The sequence below is a fragment of the Myotis yumanensis genome, unplaced genomic scaffold (genome assembly GCF_028538775.1).
Source record: "Myotis yumanensis isolate MYYU_CA2020_CCGP unplaced genomic scaffold, mMyoYum1.0.hap1 SCAF_5, whole genome shotgun sequence".
NCBI classification, from domain to species: Eukaryota; Metazoa; Chordata; class Mammalia; order Chiroptera; family Vespertilionidae; genus Myotis; species Myotis yumanensis.
In genome coordinates, this window is record NW_027223756.1 from 55201583 (window position 1) to 55220055 (window position 18473).

The 18473-nt window shown below is 35.8% G+C and overlaps 1 protein-coding gene across 4 annotated transcripts in view; it reads right to left on the reverse strand.

Annotated features, from left to right (window-relative positions):
• Positions 1-18473, reverse strand: part of LRBA (LPS responsive beige-like anchor protein) — a 554804-nt gene that overhangs the window by 270438 nt on the left and 265893 nt on the right. The window lies entirely within an intron of this gene.

Here is an 18473-nt window from a genome sequence, read left to right on the forward strand (position 1 = left end):
TGTATTGGAACATGGGCATGCTGATTCGTTTATGCCCTGCCTGTGTCTGCCTCTAGTCACACTATTAATCACAGTGATCCAGTTTTAACTTGGCAGTGTCACAGATGTGACCATAATACCTTTTTATTTTTATTTCTTATTACCACTGTGTGCCCATCATATCTAAACAAGAACAGAAAAGTAGATTTTGAATGTCATGCTTTTAGAAGTTCAGTAGAGTGTGGACTACTTTGTTTTAAAATTAAGTAACAAAACATTTTATTTATTATGCAATGCCTCTCTAGCTATGATAAAAGAAAATAATATACATCAACATTACTAAAGAACTTAGTATAACATTGCCAAAGCACAGGAAAGCAAGTCAGAAAAAAAAAAACAAAAAACAGGAAATTTAAAACAAAGTATCTCATTACAAAAGAATCCCCTCACATAAATAAAATATGAAAATGAGGCTATAACCGAAGTAAGTTTCTGAGTGCCTTTTTTAAAGCAACCAAGGAAAGCCATTTATACATGGTGAGTTAATTAAATGAAATTTGATTTGAAAGTCACGGAATTAATTTCAGAGAAAATAAACTTATTTAAGAATACATATTAGCCTTTCAGTGAGAACAGCTGTTCAAGGAGTTGAGAACGTTTAGAAGAAACATCAGTAGACAATTAAAAAACAAGGCAAATAATTCATGTTGTTTCCTTGGCTCTCAAAGAGTCCACAGATATAACCTATATGCTCAGTTGTGTTTATTCAAGGAGTCAATGACAATTTTAAAGTGACTGAAGAATTACCCTCTATGAATAGTCTACATGGAACAATGATAGGGAAGAATTGAGAAAAGAGTAATTTAATACAAGCTGAAGTGGAATCTGCTAAGATGTGTTACAACTAATGTGGGTAAAAATGTATGAAGCAGAGAAAGTTAAGTCAGACAAATTTACAAAGCTTGTGAAAATGAAAAATATGTTAAGATTATGGTTACTTATTTTATTATTCATTAGCACATACTTTGCAAAAAAAAGAATTTGTAATTTATCATGTATTACTGAACCAAGATTGTCAATGGTGAACTTCATTCACTTTCATAGACCTAACCTTCATTAGTGACATAAATTTTTGTCAGAAATACACTCTGAATATACTAATCTGCCCCAGCACACAGCAATTTGAAAGCTTAGCAGTAGTCAAATTTGTCATTTTTTTAGGTTGTGATTGAGACCAAATTTTTTTCTAAATAAGAAAAACCACATTTGACCATTACTATCAAATACTGAATAGTTTTAGACATTAGCTTTTGCTGTATACTTGATAACATTTCTTAATAAATTCAACCTAAATTATAAGACAAAACAGCCCTTATAGAAACTTAAAGTCATTTCAATAACACTGTTTGGATCTCAAGTAATAACAACCTTTTATATACTTTCTGTTCTATTAAAATAAGTGAGATCATCATTGCCACACAAATTTGGGAAATGAAGATAACTGAGGAGAAAGCATCAGAAAGTAGGTGAGAAACTAAGGAAGAGTACGTTGCAGAGTCAGTAGAAAAAAGCAACTTAAAACAGGAATGATCCACCTCAACAAATGTCATAAATAAACAAAACACTGTACTACACTTTTGACATTGAAGAGGTCACCGGACTTCTGCCAAAGCAGTTTTTTTAAGGATTGCAATAAGCAGGAAAATAAGTAGGATGAGCAAGTGGAAAGTTCAAAACTCTGAAAAACCTGACTGTGAAGGAAAAAAAGAGACCATCCAGGAGTCTTTCTCAAAGGAATACTATTGGCATTTGGTAGGGAGAAGAATTCCTTGCCCTGAAAACTGTTTTAAGAATATTCGGCTCCAACAAATGTCATTGTGACAACCAAAAATACCCCCACACACTTCTAAATGGCCCCTGGAAGGATAGGGTATTGTCTGGACACCTACATATATGACGTAACCTTAACAGCTTTATGAGTTATCTTAATCTAATACATGTTACAATAGAGGCTCAGAAATTAAGAAAACTACATAGACTAACAAATACTCCAAGTTTTTTTAAATTAATAAATGATTATTCCAAGATAAAACATCACTCTAAATGTTTACAAATATATAAATGTGTCACTTTATGGAAACCAAAGGCAGAGCTCTACAAATAAAAACTGTGTGAAAACATATAATAGGTAACAGGTTATGTTTAAATGTAGTAACAGTAACAATTTACTCTGAGCACATTCTATTTGCCAGCACTGTGCAAGGCACTTTCCATGTGCTAGGCTATCTTATATTCACAACATTTCTTTAGAACAGATATTGTTTTCACTGACCAAGGCTTAGGGATGTTATATCGCTAGGCCAAAGTCCCTAAGCCAGAATACATAGAAATCTGAACTTTCTGACTTTAAAGCTTTTATGAAGTTAGTGTGCTAGCCAAAACAGCCTAAGCCTGGGGGAAGGGGGGCAGGGGGAGGACAAAAAAAATAGAAATATAAATTTGGGCACATGCTTCCCTTTTTAGTTCTATTAATATTAAGAAATGGACATCTACTAAATGTAATATGCCATATAACAATTCTTTTTCCTAACATCCCCAAGCAGATTTGGGGTGTGAGTCCAAAAAAACATTACAAATTATGGATGATACTTGTTTCCAGAAAACAAGGAAAGAAGTATATATTAAGTGACTAAATACAGTAAGAATCTCATACAGAAACTCAAGAGCATTGTAAATACCTTATTTTTAAATACAGCTATAGAGTCAGCAAATGGATAATAACAAAATGCTTAAATTGTACAAACTCACTCATGCTAGAACTTTTCTATAAAAGTGTCTGGTCAGATAGTAACCTATTAATATTTGAATTGAAGTTTATATTAAAATATCAAAAAGAAAAATTTTTATTAGCAAAACTAAAATTAACTGCCATGAATATCACTGTCACAATATTTTACTCTACCTACAATAAATAAAACGAATCAATGTTATAATCTTTCCAAAGAATCATTAGAACTCTGGGAGAAGACTAAAGAGGAAAAAACATCATGTCTATTATTACTGTGACTAAATGGGATGAACTAATCCTCATGAGATAAAGTTATGAATTAAATGAAGCTCAGAATACTAAGAAAATTTGTGGGGAGAAAATGCAAATAGCTCCCTAATTATCTACAGCCTATTAACAAGCAATTCTTATTACTTGCAATTAAATTTTATGACAAAAGTTGACTGAAATGCTAAAAATTATGTGCTAATAAATAAACTATAAAGCACATGTTTAGTATATACTTTATTATGGAATCAATCCTCCTATATAATAAAAGGCTAATATGCAAATCGACCAAACAGCAGAACGACCGGTCGCTATGATGTGCACTGACCACCAGGGGACTGATGCTCAACGCAGGAGCTGCCCCCTGGCGGTCAGTGTGCTCCCACAGGGGGCACGCCACTCAGCCAGAAGCCAGGCTCACAGCTGGCAAGTGCAGCGGCAGTGGCGGGAGCCTTTCTAGCCACCACAGCAGCAGGCCTAAGCTGGCAGGAGGACATCCTGGACTGCAAGAGGGTGCAGGACCGACCCCCCCCCCCCCCACCCGCCCCGTGCATGAATGTCATGCACAGGGCCTCTAGTAAATAATAAAATATAAAATTCTCATTGATACAATTACGGATTCTATCACAAAATGAAAAACATTATGTGTTGTGAAGCCAGCTTAGGGTCCTGCTACAAATTCACAGAGGTACAGTACTAGAATATCCCACTCACTGCAGGTTTCACAGAGACGGAGGCATGATGATTCTATTAAACACTGAATCCCCAACACCAGAGTACCTGGGATAAGTAGGTACTGAAATATTTATTGAAGAAATTTGGGGGGAAAAGGAAAATATATATTTGGTGATTAACTTACACTATTCACTTTTAGGTTCTGGGTCTTCAAGTGTCACCACACAGTTCATTCCCTGATTGGTTTTTATAGCAATTCCCATTATATAGATTTTAAAAATAATTTAAGTAATTATTGATTTTGTATCTAATATTTCTATGATGGCCTACACCACTTTTGTCTTGTTTCTAACAATATCATAGTAACAAGCACTAATCAAGAAGCTAAGTGAATGAATACTGGAACAAAAAGGATGTTACCACAACAAAGGGAATTTTCTGGGCCATCTTATTCTTCAGCAGGTAAAACTGAATAGTAAGGCCACATTTACAAATGACATATCATGCAGAAGCTCTCAGGGATGGCTCTTTCCTTTTAGCTGAGGACTCCCCAGACCCATTACCATTTTCACATCTATATTTCGGACGAACTATCTTACTATATTAAATATCCAATCAATATTCAATTTCCCTGTTTTTTGTTTTTATTTATTTACAGTTGGTGTGTTTAAATCAGGAACCAAATAAGATTCATATACAGTGCCTGTTAAAATATTTCTTAATGCCCTTCTTATTTTTATGGTTTTGGACATCTATTTGTTGAACAAACTGAGTTGTTTATCCTATAGATTTTTTTCATTCTGGATTTGCTGCCTAAACCCTTCTACCATCATTTAAATGGCATCCTTCACCTGAGTTTCCCATAAACTGATTGTTAAATCTACAGCAGTAATGTCCAACAGGAATACAATGCAAGCCTCACATGCAGTAATTAAAAATTTCCTAGTAGCCAAATCAAAATAAAAAATAAAGGTGAAATTAATTTTAAGATTTTGTTTAACCCAATATATCTAAAATAGTATTTCAATAACTTATCAATATAAAATATTACATGTTGATATTGGTCTGTGAATTCTGATGTCCATTCATTAGAGAATTCCATATAACTGATTCCATCATGGTTATAGTAGCCATTGATAATAATGCCCAGTCCTCATTTTTGATGTTCTATTATTGCTTCTTATTATCTGCAATTCTTCAATTAAAAATAACTACTTCTCATCAATGTAGTCACTATAAGGTACAGATTATATAGGAAAATGGGATGGATATGTGATTTTCTTCCTACAATAACAGTTTTCAGAATTATAGGCAGGTTCCCTAGAATACTTTGAAGGCAATCTGTTACAATTATTATGACTATCATTATGAACTCATGGATTGAAACACATTTTTCCATACTTCAATCTAATACAGTTTTCTTTTAGGTTTTCAGGTTGTCTCATTTTTGGCCAGTGGAGGCCTCTCATTTTAGCTACTGAAACATATATTTTTCTTTTACTTTTTAAAATTTATCTTTATTGTTAAAAGTATTATAGATGTTCCCTTTTCTTCCCCATTGAACCCCTACATCCTGTAGCGCACACCCCCCCCCCCCCCCCCCGCCCAGGCTTCCACAGCACTATTGTCTGTGTCCATGTGTTATGCATATATGTATATAAGTTCATTGGTTGATCTCTTTATTTGACAGCAGGGACCCCTGATAGCTCCCTGGTCTTCTGGTATGATGTGTTGGTCCAGACTGATACATTGCCAGTCATGAAATCAGGCATTTCTCCAAGGAGCCTTGATTCTTTTTATTAGAAAATGGTATTTAGAGACCACAATCTAGGTTTAAGTGTGCTTACTGCTATCCTATCGTTTATTGTTTTTAGGTCATTCCAGTCGATGAAACTGTAAAATATACTTCTTAATAAAGGAAACATGAGTATATACAGATATTTTAATGCAAATTTAGGATATAACAGGGTTTATTTAACTTTGTCAATTTTATATATGTTCCTGTTTTCTCTTGCTTTGAAATATCATAGTTCCTAATGGCATTAACACATAATTTCTTGCTTTGAATTGTGTAGGCATAATTATATCTCAAAATACCTGTATTTTCAATCCACACTATCAATCCTAATTATAGCTGTCATTGTTATTAAGATCCAATACCCTCCCATTTGTTTTTTTGTTCTTTTTGGTATTGCGTTTATCTTCGATCATGCTTCTCAGCTCCCCATGTGAACGTTCTAGACTTTCAGTTAACAGCATCAGCAACCCTTTTCATTTTTATTGGGTTGCAAAATGATGACGTGAATACAACACCCATCTCAGAGGCATTCATTTATGTCTAGGTGCTCATGAGCTGCTTCTGTTTTATCAGAAAAGGCTTATTTTGTTTGGATTTATGTCTTGTTGTTGTTGTTTACAACTATTTTTATATCCAGAGGTTATATAAGGCCAGTCTCAAAAATGCACAACTTCCTTTCTTACAAAACAACACATATGATGTAATACTAGCAAAACCAGCTCAACGTGACAGAGTTTTCTGTCCATCAGACTGTCAAACCGACTTCCATAGCAGCCACAGCACCATTCAGGACAGTCTACAAAAATATCCTTAAATAATTTACTGTCATAAAATTCTCTTGTTGCAGAAGGCATTCAAATCATCACAACCATTACTACCTAGTGTTTATTGAGCACTAAAATGTTACACTAAAATATAAAATCCATGAGGGCAGGAAATTTTGTCTGTTTTATTTACTTCTAGATACCCAGTGCTTAGAGCAGTGCTTGCATACAGTGGCACTCAATAATTATTATAACTATGTAATGAATGAAAAAATAAATGAGCATTTTTATATAAGACTCCACGAAAGCATTACAAACAGTCTCTGACCTTAAGGAACTGTGAATATGGTCAAGATAGCTTATATATAAAAATTCAAATATGTAAAATATAAGCCAAATGAATGGTTCTATCAGTAGTATAAGAGCTGATAGAATTCAAATACCATGACCCAGTGGTAGAATCCCTGCTAACACTTGGTTTTAAATAAAATGTAGGACTCACAAAAGTACAGAGAGAGATATACAAGTAGATGAATTAATGTAAGCAAATAGATAACATTAGGAAAGGACGGTCAGCAATCCACGAGAAGACAGACTTCACTTACAAAAGGGCCTAGTTTTGTTTGGTTATCCAAACAAGCCATACTTTAAGCTTAACACTGTGTACTTTAAATAGAAACACCGTGTTTTCTTTATATTTAATAATTATGCTAAAATGCTTCTAGGTCATACAAATAAACATTTTATTAATAATTTCTATGGATTATAACTTTACTATTACTTATATATGATATTTCTGATATTTGGAAACATTTATCATTGTGTTTATATGTAAACTTAAAGAAGAATATTAATTTGAAGATTAATACCTCTATTACAAAAATATTTAAGTTCCCATGGAATGTGGCTTAAAATTTCCAAAAATATGGTCATAATAACCTTCCCAAAACACTAAAATTAACATTTTAAAAGACGACTTTAAGCTTTTTTTGGTACAACAGAGTAAAACAAAGAAAGTGCTTCTAGGTTTTATTTTCCCCAAATATTGAATATTTTAACTTATTAATGATGATAATAATTAACACATGTGTTTACTATGTGACAAATGCTATTCTAAGTGCTTTACATATATTTGTCACAGAATTAATAATACAAGATGTAACAGTTTACTTTTTTAAAGTTATTCTCTTAATAATTTTATGGTGCTTAGTTCTTACACCTAATGTTTTATGTGCCATTATTTTGCTTTTACTGCAAAAGAAAGATCTGGCTCCCAAAGATAAAGGAGATTTTTGGTAAATGGTGAAGGTAAAGAAATAAATGACCCACTTGGCTCGTGTGTAATTACACTGCCTGAGATTGTAACAATCTATCACATGAGGGAGGATGACACCACACTAAGGGTGAGTCAAAGGAGATAGCCTTTGACTAACTACGGGACCCTGACGATCGATACTCCACAGATAGTGTGCTCTCAAAAACAATTGAATTCTTTAAAAGTTTGAAAATAGATTCCCCCCTTCTTCTGATACTGATCAGAGACCTATCTTGACCTTATTCTGGAAGAGCAATACTTTTTTAAAAAGGTATATAAAACACATACGGTAAATCCTTTTATCTCCAGATTGCTCTTTCCAATGTATATGTAACACATTCCTATTACTAGTATAATGACTGTACTACAAGCAAAAAACCTACCAAACTTCTTTTCATTATTATATAACCATGCTTTCTCAATTAGCTGTTACCAAGTTGCCATATTACTTAACACATATCAGATAAATACCCCAAAGACTAAAAACATGAAAAATCCATCAGAAAATTAAAATTTCCAAATGAGGCTTGCAATATGTACACTGAACTTGATATTTTATAAATAGCAAGTGATCTATGTAAAAAGTAGAAAGAACCTTTAAAAATAAAAGTAACGAAATTTCAAGTCCATAAAATATACTGTATAATACTTTTTTTAAAGAAGTACATAGAAGGATTTCCATTTCAAATGGATTTTGAAAGATAAATAAGAACTCACTAAGCACATAAGATGGGAAGCACATTGAGACACAAGAGCATGAGAAAAGAAGGGAAAGATGTGTCTAACTTTTCTAAAACATTTCACATACAAGATAGGAATTAGCACTGCCATTTAACAACTAAGAAAACCAAGACTTAGGTCAAAAAGACTTCTAATTAAAAGAGCTGATTTTCAAATAAAGCCAAAATTCATTATCATTCTTGTATGACAGAATTACTTCATGAGATAATTTTCATGCAACCATGAACAGGTTGCAACTTTAAGAAGCCTAACAGCATCTGGTTCTTTCTCTTATTAAACACAATTAAAATATTATATGAGGGGTTTTTTTTGAGGAATTAACTCATATTCAATTTTTTGAGTATTTTTTAAAATACATTTTTAGCCCTAACTGGTTTGGCTCAGTGGACAGAGCGTCGGCCTGCGGACTGAAGGGTCCCATGTTCGATTCCGGTCAAGGGCATGTACCTTGGTTGCAGGCACATCCCCAGTAGGGGGTGTGCAGGAGGCAGCTGATCGATGTTTCTCTCTCATCGATGTTTCTAACTCTCTATCCTTTTCCCTTCCTCTCTGTAAAAAATCAATAAAATACATTTAAAAAATACATTTTTATTGAATTCAGAGAGGAAGGGAGAGGGAGAGAGAGACAGAAACACCAATGATGAGAGAGAATCATTGATTGGCTGCCTCCTGCACGCCCCCCACTGGGGATCAAACCTGCAACCTAGGCATGTACCCTTAATCAGAATCAAACCTGGGACCTTTCAGTCTGCAGGCCAATGCTCTATCCCCTGAGCCAAACCCGCTAGGGCCAATTTTTTTAGTTTTGATAAATGCACAGTGGTTTTATGCTGGGACCACTACAACTACCCCAGATTCAAAGATTCACTGGGAGGACTCAGCACTCAGCATATTGTCATCCTCATGGCTATGATTTCTTATAGCAAAAGGATGCGAGGCAAAATCAGCACATGGAGCAAAGTCTGGGGAAAACCAGGCACAAGTTTACAGTAGTCCTCTCCCTGCGGAATCACACAGGGTGTATTTAATTTCTCCAGCTATGAGTTGTGAGAACATGTGTGAAATGATTGTCTAGGGAAGCTCATGAGAGACTCAGCTCCCAAAGCTGTTATTAGGGGCTGGTCACTAAGACATCTCTACCTAGCATGTGCCGTAATACCAGATTCCCAGAAGGAAAACTGGTAATAGTTTAGCATAAACTGTATTGTTTACATAGCCTGGGCACAGTGAACCACTCCTATCATTTACACAAAGTTTTATATTTGTGGAAGGACTATTTACCATTCAGGGGTCAACCTTGTAATCTGCTCCTTCTAAGGATCCGCTATGTTAACTCTTCTACATAGTTGTGTAACTGCAATACAAGCAAGTTTCATCACATACACGCGCACACATAAAAAAATGTTCTTCATCCCTTTGTAGTCAATGTCTACAAATCACAGTCTGATTTTTATCTCTATAGTTTGCCTATTCCAAAATGTCATACAAATGGAATCATATAATACATAGCCTTTTGAGTCTGGCTTCTTTCAGCATAATGCACTTAAGATTTATCCATGCTGTTGCATGTATCAGTAAATTGTTCTTTTTATTGCTGAGTAATGGTCTACTGTATGGATATACTATAGATATTTTTATATGCTACTAACATTCAGAATAGCTGTTTTGTTTTTTTTAATTCTCACCCGAAAATAGGCCTTTATGGAATTCAGAGAGAGAGGAAGGAAAGGGAGAAGGAGAGAGAAACATCAGTGTGAGAGGGAAACAAGGATTGGTTGCTTCCCATATGCTCCCTGATCAGAGATCAAATCCGCAACCTGGGTATTTGCCATGACCAGGGATCGAACCCATGATTATTTAGAGCTCGCACAATGCTCCAAAGAACTGAGCCACACCAGCCAGGGCCAGAATAGCTGTTTTATTTTTATGTCTATGAACTACAACTCCGTTTCATTTTAGTAAATATCTAAAAGTATGATTTTGGGGTTACATGTCATCTTTAGAAGAAGCTACCAAATAGTTTTCCAAAGTGTTTGTACCATTTGCATTCCAACTTGCATTCCCACCAACAATGTGCAAAGTTCCACAACAGTTTTAAATAGAGATAACCAGTGGTTTTCTCATAACTTCATGCAGGCACTAAAGCAGAAATCTAACTGGTTGAGTGAACGATCGCATAACACAAGCATATGTCAAAGTGCTCCTTTTCTGCCTGGCAAAATTCACTCATCTTTCAAAATCCAGTTAAAATGTCATTGTTTCTCCTAGAAACTTAGAACTAATTACATTTAATGTCACATCATTTAGTTTTATAATACAAGAGTTTGAACAGTATTTAATATATGACATTATGGTTAATGATATGTAACTTTTTCCATTTGTTTCTTATTTCTTGACTAACGGTCTGATGCACGAAATTCATGCAAGGGGCTCGGCCCTCACAGCCCCAGCCGGCCCTCGCAGTCCCGGGCTCATCCGGGAGGTCGTATGGCTGTTTGGTCTAATTAGCATATTAGCTCTTTATTATATAGGGCAATATTATAACTTTTTCAACTCTGAATTTATATCTTATCAAAAAGCATCATAAAACTACCAATCAACTATTTTTACTGAAATAAAATAAAGGGGAGAAGTTGCTTATAGGTAAGGTAGAATAGCTATCTAACCTACAAAATAAAACCACCAAAAACACCAGACAAAACAAATGTAACTATGGTTTTTAACTGGACAACAGACGGCAAAAGACTGAGATCCCAAAGAGATGAGAAAACAAACAAGGTGAGCCCCACAATTTCCCTGCTCACTGTCTTCAGAGTTTCTAGCCCCCAGCACAGGAAGGGGGGAACCTAAGTGAGCCCAACAGACTCCCTGAGTTGAACAGACAGTCCTAAGGTGTCTGGGAGAAGATGGCTAGAGTTCATAGGACAGAGTACTAAAGAGCAGAGCTGAGCAGAGAAAGAACACCAGAGATGTGAAGGAGGCGGCCCCCAAGTATTCTACAGAGTACTAATTATCACATGCATGTGAGGAAACGACCCAAACCAGGGACAGAACTAAAACTGAGAGTTCAATATCCCTCCCTCAATAGCTGATAGGACAAGTAGACAGTAGGGTTATATGAGACTTGCACAACACTATCAACCAACTTAATCTAACTGACAATTATAGAACACTACACCCAATGACAGCAAAATGAACATTCTTCACAAGTATAATTTGAAGACAGACTATATTCTGTCTTTAAGCAAATTAATAATTTTGAAAGATTTACATAATACAGAGTATGTTTTCTGAATGGAGTTAAATTAGAAATCATTAATCAAAAGATCTGGAACATCAGATATATTTGCAAACTAACACCTTTCTAAATATCCCTGGGTCATAAAAATATCAAGAGAATTAGAAAGAATTTTGAACTGAAGGAAAATGTAACCAAACTGTGTGGGATGCTGCTAAAGCTGTACTTAAAAGCTAAATTAATAGGACTACATGCCTATATTAGAAGAAAAGTCTAAAATCCATGACCTTAAGAAAAACAAGATCAAATTAAGTCCAAAGCAAGAATGAGAGGCAACATCACTTCATATTTTAAAAACATTAAAACAATAATGAGACATTAGTATGAACAACTTGATGTCACAAAATTGGACAACTCTAATGATAAATGAAGGATCTCTAATGGAATAAATAAACTGAATTTGTAATTTAAATGTTCACACAATAAAACTCCAGAATTTACTGCCAAATTCTATAAAACATTTAAGAAGAAAATATCCAATTTACATAAACTACTCAGTTTTTGATGAAGAGAAATCATTTCCTATTCATTTTATGAGACTAGCATGATCCTGATACCAAAAAGTGCCGAAGATATTACAAGAAAACTATAGATCAATAGTCTGCATGCACATAGATACAAAAATTCTAAATAATGTTATAGCAAATCAAATACAATGATATATATTTCTACACCATGACCAAAAAGCACACGAGAACTAGTAGTTGAGTTAAGTAAGGTTTCAGTATACAAGATCAACATACAAAAAGAAACTATATTTCTATATATTAGCAATGAACAACTACAAATTGAAGTAAAAATAAAATGTTCAATAGCCTCACACATTATCATGTACATATGAATAAATCCAAAAAGATGGGTAAGATATGTGCACTGACAGTTACAAAACATTGCTGAAATTAAAGAAGACTAAAATAAATGTAGAGATATTCCTTTTTCCTGAGTTGATAGACTCATTATAATTATGATGTTAATTTTCCCCAAATTAATCAACCAAATCAAATAAAAAACACAGGGGACTCTTATATAGAAATTGACAAAATGATTCGAAAATACATCTGAAAATTCCAAAGACCTAAGCCTTTCCAAAACAACTCTGAAAAAGAATAAAGTTGGAAAACTAATACAACCTGACTCAAGACTTATAAAGCTACTGTAATCAAGACCATGTGATCCTGGCAGAATAGCCAGATATCAAGAGAACAAAAGAAGTTCAGGAATAAACCCACATAGGGAAATGTAAATTAAAACCACAATGAAATATCACTATACTTCTATTAGACTGCCTATATTTTAAAAAGTCTAACAACTCAAATGGGTAAACTAATTGTGATATATCCATATAATAGAATACTAATTGGGAATATAAAGAAATGAACTATTGATACATGCAACAGCACGGATAAATTTCAAAATAAGTGGGTTAAGTGAAGAAGAAGAAACAGCCAAAACCAGTTTGGCTCAGTGAATAGAGCGTCGGCCTGCGGACTGAAAGGTCCCAGGTTCGATTCCAGTCAAGGGCATGTACCTAGGTTGTGGGCACATCCCCAGTAGGAGATGTGCAGGAGGCAGCTGGTTGATGTTTCTCTCTCATTGATATTTTGACTCTCTATCTCTCTCCTTTCCTCTCTGTAAAAAATCAATAAAAAATATATAAAAAAGAAGAAGAAGAAGAAATAAGAGTACAAACTAGACAAATCCATTGTTATGTGAGTAGAGGCCCGATGCACAGATTCATGCACACTGACAGGAAATTAATTAGAAGAAATATTTTAATATCGCTATTCGCCCTTTCTCTATAACAGAAGTGTCAACCAAATTCACAATCAACAATGACAGATGGAAACATACGCGTGCAATTGGCGCCAGCAAGAGTTTTATATCTATAGATAAACTTGCTTAATTAGACCTGCTTTCTGATTTAACTAAACTTTTTCCAGCCCAGTGAAACAATCCAACTTCTCTTTTAGGTAATTGTCAGCAACAAAGCAGTAAACATCAACATGAAGCAGATTATTATTGTAGATCACACAGGGAGAACAAAGGGTGAAATATTTAACTGTAGCAGTGTTTGACTATATTCTGCACAGTGAGAAAACCTGAAGTCCTTTTCAAGTTCCACCATTTCTTACATCTTTTCAGTAGGGTCAAGTTTCTAAACTTTCTAAATCTCCATTTTCCTGCTAATGAAAAGAATATAGGATTCTACTGAGTCTCCTATCTATCCCAGGACTTCTGTAAGGATCAAATGAGATGAGGCACTTGAAAACACTTCACAGACTTTTGATTAAAGTGTAAAATGTTTGCACCTGGCCATAAAGCAAGTCATGTTCCTGGGCTGAAGAAACTCCAAGGAGGCTAGTCGCTAGGGAGAGGAAGTCAGGCATTGCTACGTGACATCATTACCCAGCACCCACAGCAACCATTTCCAGGCTGGGCTGGGCTGTGGGCCTCATTTTGCTCCATGGGGTCTCGGCAGTGTTGGCTGCGATCTGGTGGGCTGTCGCTCGGAGTGGTGGTGTGGCCTGTGTCCCACTTGGGGGAAGCCAAGTGTTGGTTTGTCGGCGCCACGTCCACGGTGCCATTTCTTTTTAAATGGCCAGGGCACATCATAGCAGCTCCTGTGTTGAGCATCTGCCCGCTGGTGGTCAGTGCGCATCATAGCTACCAGTTGGATAGTCAGATGGACACTTAGACTTTTATATATATGGATTCTAGAAAATGTGAACTATAGTATAGCATTATCAGTGGTTGCCTGGGGGCAGGGAGGGTAGGAAAGGAAGGATCACAAAAGGAGAGGAGGGAAACTCTTGATTGTAATAATGGTTTCAAGGATTTATCTATATCTATGTCTATATCTATGTCTATATATCTATTTATATCTATACATACACATATATGCCATTATAGTATGAGAACAAAACAATGTATTACAAAATACTAAATTTTGTTCTGATAATAATAATTTAACATTTAAGAGCAATTTACATTTCCTCAGATAGTTAATTCATTAAAAAAATCACTAGGTGCCTATACAAAAGTACACAAAATTTCTCACATCACACTTATTCTCAAAATAGCCCAAGAGACTTGTAAAACTAGTATCTTTACATGAGAAAGTCAAAGAACTTATAAAACAATAACCTCAGAGATCCTCATATTATCTGGTTTCTATTATCCTTCTATTATAAGTTCATAAAAGACTTTAGTCCTCAAGGAAAAAAAGAGAAAACAGAGAGGAACAGACAGCAAGCAGAGCCTGCTTTGCTTGAGCCTTCATGTTAGGGAGGCGGGTGAATCCACATGGGTGAAGCAGAGTCCTGAATGAGTACCTGAGCAGCCAACTGCCACAGAGAACTATTATAAGCTGCTGATTAGCATAGGGATCTGAAAGAAGTATTTAGGAAAAATAGCAGTATAAAAGTGCACTATATGGTGGAAAAGTTGGAGACAAGAACAGAGTATAAAATTTCTGGAAAATGTGAAGGTATAAAGCAAGGAATTTTAATGCCTTTCTAACATCAAGTTCCAAGCCATGTTTACAATAAAGCAGCAATCTGTTAAATTCTAAGCTGTATGAGGACAATATTCATGCCTATCTTTTGCATTGTTATATTCTCAACAATTAGCATAATGCCTAGCACATAATAGATGTTTAATAAATATTAGTTCCCTAATTAATCTAATTTAAAAACCTAATTAGAAATGCATCAATAAAAGGAAGAATTGGGAGAAAAAAAAAAAAAAAAAAGAAGGAAGGTGGAAGAAAGGAAAAGATACTTGGAAGGACTGGCAATTGAGTAACTGAAAGTCCGCATGCTGAGTCTCCCCCATTGGCCAAGGTGGCGCAGGGAGAAGTTCTACACTGAGCACCTCCAAAGGTTAGAAAGATAAACGGACAAGGCACACAGCTGCCAAAACCTAGCAAGATTATTTAATTGAAAAAAAAGAAAGAAAAAGGCCTGCCTATCCCTATAAGGCCAGGGGGCTTTAATAGAAAAGGGATAATCTTTGAAAAGAAGGGAGATGAGACTGGTCTTTGAGACAGGAGCCCGCAATACTCCCAGGTCATGTGGCTCCTAAATAAAACCTCTTTCCTTTTACACCAGCACCTGCCTTGGGAGTTTGGCTTTCCTTGTGGCAGGCAGCAGAACTTGTTTGATTATAGTCATACTAGAGGCCTGGTGCATGAATATTCATGCACTGGAAGGGGGTCCCTCAGCCCCACCTTTCCCCTCTCACAGTCTGGGAGTCCTCAAGGGCGGGAGGCGACCCGGCAATCACGGGAAGGCAATGCCCCATCACACCTCTGCTGCTGCCACTGTCGGCAGCACAGGCCTTGGCCGGCCCTCGTTACCTGTGCCTCAGGCGGCCCAGCCACCATCCGAGGCTTGCCTGCACCTTGGGCAGCTGGGGGGCTGAGGGGACTCGGGGACTCTGAAGGCAGGCGAGCCCGGCCATGCCACTCGCCTGCCACCCCGGCGGGGCTGAGGGGACTAGGTGCCGCCATCTTGTGGCTGTGGGCACAGCCATCTTTGAGGGCGTGGCAGTCAATTAGCATATTCCCTCCTTATTGGCTGTGGGAGCCACCATCTTTGAGGGCGGGGCAGTTAATTAGCATATTCCCTTCTTATTGGCTGTGGATGCCGCCATCTTTGAGGGCAGGGCAGGCAATTAGCATATTCTCTCCTTATTGGCTGTGGGCACCGCCATCTTTGAGGGTGTGACAGTCAATTAGCATATTCCCTCCTTACTGGCTGTGGGAGCCGCCATCTTTGAGGGCGGGGCAGTTAATTAGCATATTCCCTTATTGGCTGTGGATGCCGCCATCTTTGAGGGCGGGGCAGGCAATTAGCATTTTCCCTCTTTATTAGATAGGATTCAAAATGGTACAACAGAAACCACGAGAGCAAGATTTTGAGTATTTGCTTTGTCAGAGATCAATTGTACCATCTTTAACAAACTGTTTAACCTCTCTACAACTGTTTCCTCATCCATAAAATGAGGGAAGGCACACATTAGTTGCATTCTACCATATATCATAGTACTAAATATCTGTGTATAAGACTATACCAGGTGTTTTCAAGGAAGTACATAGAATATCAACCTAAGTGCTATTTTTAAGACATAGGAAGCAATTTATAATTTAGTGAACCATAAATTTAAAGCAAAAGAATTTCTAATTCTAAATATACAATTTGTTTGGAGAAAAACTAAATCCTAGTTTATTCAAAAATTTTATTTTTAAGATCAAGCTTTAATTCTCAATTATCCTCAGTCAGAGGGATACAATGTATGAAAAACCCAAAATAAGAAGAAATCTCTCAGTATTTTCTCAAATGTATTTTTTCCAGAAAAAAGTTACTAATCTATGGAAAAGCTGTTATGAGATGCCTTGAGCAACGGTGAGTCGGAAGCCCATGACCTCTTGTTCTCAACTAGCAAGGTACCCTTTTAAACTATGAACGTCTCTAAGCCTTCATTTACTCCTAGGAAACTAGAAATGATGGCACTCACCTTATAGGGCTGGTTGTGAGGATCCAATAAAATGTTTGTAAAAGACTCAGCCAATGCCTGGCAGATTGTAAGCACTCAAACACTAATATTAATTAATCACTAATATTAAACACTTGCATAAGGGTTACAAATATAGCTCTAAATTGCACTACATGGATTTAAATGTTAACTTCTCCCTGTGGCAGCCCTTTAATTTTGGTCACATCATAAAATTTTAAGCTCTAGTTTCTTCATTTGTAAAATAGGTCAATTAATACTATCTCACTGCTTTGTTTTTAAGGTGATATAACTCTTATAAAGTACTTAGAAAAATAACTAAGTCAAAATTAATGGGCCAAAAAGTATAATCTATTATTCATAGTATCATTATTATTACAGTTATTATAAATTTAATAAATATATATACTAATATTAAATTATAAACATCATATATAGATATAAATATTAATATATGAAGCTCTAGATATTATTTCCTAATTCTTGAATAAGCTTTTAAATAAAATCTTAGAGCTGAAGAGGATCTCACTACCCACTGACTTATTTTGATAGTAACATTCCACATAATTGTAATAATGTGTGTTAACATCCTCCTCCTTCCTTAAATTTCAGGCTCTGTGCACACAGGTCTTCTGGTGAGCTACTGCCTTCTTCTCAAAGGCAATCTGTCTGAAATAAATAAATGCATATGAAATTGTTGGTTTAACTTACTCACTGTCACATAACCAGTTAGTGAAAGAGTCAGTAGTAGAAATACAGTGCTCTTTCCATAAAATCACACTGATCTTTTACTAAAGGGAGACTAAAGATTTTTTAAAGCCTTTTATAACCCTAAAATATTTCTTTGCTTAGGAGTATGTACAGTGAGAAACTATAATCACTGCTTTTTAAGCTATTTGTTTGCAGTTATCTGTTCACATTTCTATTTCCCATACTAGACATAAAGTTCTCTGAAGGCAAGAGTCATATCTGTTTTGTTCACACTGGCTCTCAAGTAGGTTACTGTGGACAGTGAGTGGTGCACAGCTGGTGTTAAATAAATATTAAAAAAGAGTTGCTCCAATAGGCAGGAGAAACGAAACTTGAAAGAGTCAAATATCAGCTATCATAATAGGTATGTTGGTCCTAAAGTGGAAAGCAGCCCTGGCAACAAATGGCAAGGTTGGCTACACTATTGCTGATTCACAAGTGATTTTTTTATATATATATATTTTATTGACTTTTTACAGAGAGGAAGGGAGAGAGAGAGTTAGAAACATCAATGAGAGAGAAACATCGATCAGCTGCCTCCTGCACATCTCCTACTGTGGATGTGCCTGCAACCAAGGTACATG